The sequence below is a fragment of the Bos indicus genome, chromosome 4 (assembly GCF_029378745.1).
Source record: "Bos indicus isolate NIAB-ARS_2022 breed Sahiwal x Tharparkar chromosome 4, NIAB-ARS_B.indTharparkar_mat_pri_1.0, whole genome shotgun sequence".
Taxonomy (NCBI): Eukaryota; Metazoa; Chordata; class Mammalia; order Artiodactyla; family Bovidae; genus Bos; species Bos indicus.
The window spans coordinates 118,670,759-118,676,589 of NC_091763.1; the positions used below are offsets into that span (position 1 = coordinate 118,670,759).

At 56.8% G+C, this 5,831-nt stretch overlaps 1 long non-coding RNA gene across 1 annotated transcript; it reads right to left on the bottom strand.

The window, feature by feature from the left end:
* Positions 1 to 207: 207 nt before the first annotated feature.
* On the bottom strand, positions 208 to 4,259 carry LOC139182644 (uncharacterized). Its single transcript, XR_011566155.1, has 2 exons — positions 4,045 to 4,259; positions 208 to 524 (listed from the first exon to the last, which is right to left on the bottom strand). It is a non-coding gene; the product is annotated as an uncharacterized lncRNA (long non-coding RNA).
* Between the last annotated feature and the right edge of the window lie 1,572 nt (positions 4,260 to 5,831).

Here is a 5,831-nt window from a genome sequence, read left to right on the forward strand (position 1 = left end):
CCCCCAGACGTCTGGCCACATGGCTGCCTTCACCCTGCTGTGACCTCATGGTGGGCGGAAGTTTGCCGGTCTCCAAAGCTGGGTGCTCTCAGCAGATACAGCAGAAACCCACCTTCCCAAGACTGCCTTCGGGTTAGGAAGCCTGACCTCATTCCAGAGCCCTTCAGCCATCTCCTCTTCAGGGGTGGGAATCAGCAGGTGTGGCTCTTATAACCGAACTCCACTTTTAATATTTTATGGAAATTATAGGAGGATGCATCTTCTCAGGGGAGACAGTTTCCTGGCCCCAAGCAAGCCATTCATCGGTGGTGGCTAGAGCAACCTTACTTCCTGATGGAGCCACATGCGTGCATCTCTGGCCTCAGCAGGGTCCCCAGCTGGATCAGTCAGGTGCTTTCCCAGGCATCCAGGGGTCAAGGCCTGGCATGAGGGCAGGGCGCCAGCACAGCGCCAGAGAGCCCGTCCTAGGGTCAAGGGGCTGGAACGGTTGTCCGTGGAAAGACCATATAAATTCAGGCAAACTGCTGGTGAAAGACAGAAAAAAATATCACTGAAACCAGCTGTTCAACTAAATTGTTTTTTCTCCCCCCTTTAATTAAAGTGGTTGGTCGGGTAAAAACTGATCTGTGGGACTTGCGTATGTGGATCCCGCCTTCCCCGCGACTCAGGGGGCCGTGGGTCCCTGTAGGAGGTAACTTGATACACACTTTGTGTTATTAGAGTCCTGGGGCTGCTGGACAAAGCGCCACGGGGGCGGCTTTGCTGTTGCTCAGCCACTCAGTCGTGTCCGACTCTTTGCAACCCCACGGACTGCAGCACGCCAGGCTCCCCTGACCTTCACTGTCTCCCAGAGTTTGCTCAAATTCATATCCTTTGCAGTGGAAATATATTATATCACCGTCCTGGAGGCTGGAGGCCCGAGACCAAGCTGTGGGCAGGGTGGGGTCCTGCTGGGGCCACGAGACAGCCTCGGTCCCAGGCCTTCCCCCAGTTCCAGTGGTCTCTGCTGTCTTTGGTGTCCCTGGGCTTGTAGGAGCATCACCCCCAGGTCTGCCTCTGTCGTCACGTGGGGTCTTCTCTGTGGGCATCTGTCTCCGTGTCCAGATCTCCCCTTTGTGTGAGGACAGTCCTGTGGGATCAGGACCCACCCTAATGACCTCATCTTAACTTGATCACATCAGGCAAAGACCTGATTTTCAAGTGAGGCTCCGTCTGAGGTTCGGGGTTAGGACTCTGTCGTGTGAATTGGGGCAGGGAGAATGTAATTCAACTGATAAAGTACATGATATCTTATGAAATTGGGAGCTTCTCAAAACAGAAGCCAGGTCCCACTTCCATCTCATCTCTCAGACATGGTGGCATCACTAACATTGGGTGAGCCCATGCTCAGACCAGCCAGGGTTGGAGAAGTGGAGCCTACAGAAGTGACGCAGCCAGAGAGAGGTCTTCTTCGCTGGCTTGTGTCCACTGCTGTCCTCCCTGTGGGCATCCCCTCTGCCGCGGCTGGGCTTGAAGTTGCTGGCCGGTGGGGCACACTATCACCCCGTCTGGCCGATTAATACCTGTCAGCTAGACAGTTGCGCTCTTGACTGAATAGCAGAGGTTCCTGCACCCAGATGGAAAGGGGCCCACCCACGACTTGGGTCTCCTCTGTGGGACAGAGGTCAGTGGCCCTTAGGTGGGGGTGCAGGAGAGGTGGGCGGGGGAGGCTCATGCCTCTCATTGTGAATTTTGGGGGACAGTCCCATGGAAGTGGGAGCAGGATGGAGTTGGGAGAACACGGGAAGCTGGGAAAGAGTGTCCCGGGCTCAGCTCTGCCCCGGTGAACGTGGCCATCCCTTGCCCACCTCAGACCCCGCTGTCCCCCTCTGGGTGAGGAGGCTGTGTGCCTGTTGGGCAGGCATTCTCACGGCTCCTCTGTGACCTTCTGTCCAGGGGTCCAGAGGGGTCAGCCCAGCCCAGGACTCCTGCGCATCGGCCTTACAGAGGGGTGTCCGGCTCCACAGAGCAGATGCCCCTCACCCTAGCTAGGGTAGGCGGGGCTTAGAGAGGAGAGTCATCCAGCCATGAAATAAGTCATCAAGCCTCAGACGGTGATTTTTTTTTTCTAAATCCAACCCTCTTAGTCAAATAACTCGGGTCCACGGAGATGAGCCAAGTGGCATTGCTTTTGGGGACAGTGACGGCCTGACTGAACACTTCACCAGGGGTCCTCCGGTGGGTGGTGAGGAAGAGCCTTCTGCAGCAGGGACGCGCCCCCGGAACCCTGTGGGCACCGCCTCCTTTCAAGGGTTCTCACCCGGCACAGGTGGGCAGTTTCTCCTGGGCGCCCTCACCACCGCTGCCTCCCCCTGGCCCAGGAAAGCCCTCCTTCTAGGCGGTAACTTCCAGAACGCTGCCGGCCCTCCGTCAGCAAAGCACCCCCTCCCCTAGCCCTCACCCTCCTTCTGGAGCCTTCTCTCTTTCCCTGAGCTCTCCCAGTCCGGCTGAAGCTTTCCACACCCCATTCCTGGTCGCAGTTGCTACAGGGTTCCCCTCCGTCCCCTCTAAGTACAACCCCCAGTTCTTTTCTTTAATCATCTGTGCATTTATTTTTGGCCGCGCTGGGTCTTCCTCGCTGCAGGCCCGCTTTCCCCGGCTGCTCTCCACTTGAGCTGCGTGCGCTTCTCACCCGGGGGCGGCTTCTCCTGTTGCCGAGCACGGGCTTTAGGGCTTGTAGGCTCAGTAGTTGTGGTGTGCGGGCTTAGCTGCCCCGACAAACGTGGGATCCTCCTGGACCAGGGACTGAGCCCGTGTTCCCCACATCAGCAGGCGGATTCTTACCTACTGCACCACCAGGGAAGTCCCACAGCCCCCCAGTTCTAGAATGCTCCAGCGGGTGCTTGGTTTAGGTTGACATTCTGAACAGCATTAGAGCCATTCTTAAGATGACTAAGTTAAAATGTATTTTGAAAAAAGCAGGATCTCTGTGCACTGAGTAACCCAGGTTGGTTCTCTCCCCCGGCATTTGTCAGCCTCTGTATGTCCCTGTGCAGGCCTCCTGGGGAAGTTCCCTGAAGGTGCCTGGCCGGCCCAGGCATGCCGGCGAGAGCACTCACCTCTCCTGGGCCCCAGCCCGTCCTTCCTGCGTGCTACAGACAGAGTGCAGCCATGCCGGGGGGTGCTGGCCCAGGTTCAGGAGGTTTATTAGACTGCCCCTGCTCCCCATTATAAGGTGCTTCCTGTTCCAATCGACACTGTTTGCAGGTAACCTAGCACCTTTGATCCAAGGTTGTTTACCTGCCCAGGGACACCAATAACTCCCTGAACCATGGCTCAGCTCCAAGAGTTCCCGGGGACCCAGGTCTAGTTCCAGAACAATCAACTCTAAGTTGTTTAAGAAGCTTGTGTACATTAAAACAGCTATAAATCACAGTAATGAATCCACCAGCATGGAGAGACATTCATTACACGTCTGATCAGGGGGCTACATCGTGTGCCTTGGAGGGTGGTAATGCCGGACGAAAATGCAGTATCAACACGCCACCCGTAGGCAGAAAAAGCTGCACATTTGGTGGTTGGGGGGGGAGTGGACAGAGGAAAGAACCCCCCTCCTGCCCCCAGCACATACGTCTTTATTATTGTAAGATTTCTTGGGGCCAACAGTTCAGCAAGGAGGATTTATAAACATATCATTTCAACCCTTGGAAGGATTTCAGCATAATTTGCTGGGGCTCCTTAAGTGAGGTGAAAGCGTCTCCAGGGCTTTGCAAGGTAATAAAAGAGGGAGCCTGGCTGTTTGTGTGCCTGTGACTTCATGGCATCCGAAATGCTCCTACTTTCTCAACTAAGTAGGTCTGCTGGGGACCCGCGGGCATGGCGGCCCGGGAACGTCTGGAAGAGACACAGGACACTCGGAGCTGGCGGCCTGGGCCTGCCAGGCACCCCAAGGTCAGCTGTCTTTCTGAAATCCTTTCATTTGGAAGGGAAAACGCTGATGCATTTCAGCACAGCCCTCGTCTGATTTCCATTTGCAAATGAACAGGAATGATTTCTTCCACTTACCCTTGGTGATTAACCGCTGGCAATCAACACCACGCACACAAATGCGCCTGCCCCAGTTTCGGCTCCAGCGGCTGGCCCCTTCAGAAATGTCGCAGCTGCGGCTTCTGGGTCAGGAGTGGGCAGGCCCTTGAGCCCGGGGCTGGGCTCTTCCTGCCGCAGCCTCTCACGCTCAAGTCCGAGCGCCATGGTGGGCCCTCTCCAGTGGGCAGTGCTGCCTCATGCCTTCTGTGAAGGACGCGCTGTGAAGGACACGGCTGGTGTTGCTCATGTGGGCGTTCATTCTGGGGTCAGGATGCCTCCCTCAGAGGGTCAGCTCACTGGCCGCTGGGGCAGCCCGCGCCCCTCATCGGCTCCCGACGCCGTCAGGACACTGTCCCTCTGGGTGTCTCAGGTCCTTGGCCTCCTGGAGACGCCACCGAGCGGCTCCTCAAGTCTCAGGGCGAGACCCTCCCCTTCCTCAGTCTGCAGCCGGGACACTTGGGGGCACTCCTCTGGGAAGGAGAAAAGGAAATCCCCTCCCACGCGCCTGCGGTTTGTGCCCTGGATGAACTTGACCTTGAGACATCCGTGATGTCCACAACGTTCAGTCTGGAGCAAGCATCCCATCCTCACCTCTGTCCCCCGACGGGGCCTTGGGCAGACTGTGGTTGGTGGGAGGGGCTTAGAGGGAAGTCATCTGGCCATGGAGAAAGTTATCTAGCCTCAGACCTTCATTTTTTTTTAAGAAGGATTTACCACTGGCCTCCTCCTCCATCCTGTCTCACTCTTCCTGCTCCAACTCCCTTGCAAGTTCAAATCCCCCGCCCCGAGAACACCCTCCGAGACTGGTCCCAAGTTGCAGAGCCTTCCGCCCAAGCGGCTCATGGACCACGCCCTCCCCAGCCCCACCTCCACCCCACAGCACCTTGCAGACTTCCCTGCGTCCATGAAGTGTTGTGTTTCCTCAGGGTTCAGGCCTGTCTATGCCTCTTCTCGTTCCAGGCGCTCTTCCTGTGCTCCTGACCTCATTTCGTGATTCTGACTCCCAGATCTACGTCTTTGCCACCCCCCACCACACCTCTGTTTAGAGAGCACCAGGAGGCTGAAACAGCCCCCTGCCTGTGTGAGGTCTTCACTCGGGTGTCTTGCGGGCAATTCAGATTCAGCACACCCAGGACTGGACTCTCCTCCTCACCCCACATCTGCAGCATCAGTCCCTGGGGGTGAGCCAGGCACGTGGGGTCCCCGTGGTCCTTCCGACCCTCAGCTGACACCGCGGACCCGCCACAGGGACGGCTAGGGTCTCCCACCTGAACTGCTCCTGAATCGACTTCTCTTCAGCCCTCTCACCCTCGTCTGAAGCTTCGTCAGTACCGGCCTCGATTCTGCAATAGCTCACAGCTCCCTCTGCATTTATATCGCCTTCCTCGAACCCATGGTCCACAGTGAAGCCAAAACGGCATTTTGGACACTCAAAAAGCGGTCTTCAGGCCTGCCAAGCACACGGGATGAAGTCTGACCCCGGTCAGGGCTCGTGAGTCCCGCAGGGTTTGGCTGCTCTCCTGGCCTCTCTTGAGCCACTTTCTTACTCAGATCCTTCCCAGCACAAGATTGGAAGAGCTTCTGACAACATGCTGTCCCTTACTGAACATCCTTTCACAACTTGTCATGATGACCTGGATGGGAGCGGGTGAAAAGGCAGTACCAGCTGTCGAAGAAGCTGCAGAGACGGCTGGAGCTCTCCCACACCGCTAATGGCGGCACACGTTGGCTCACCCGCTTTGGGAAACTGTTCAACGGTATCTACT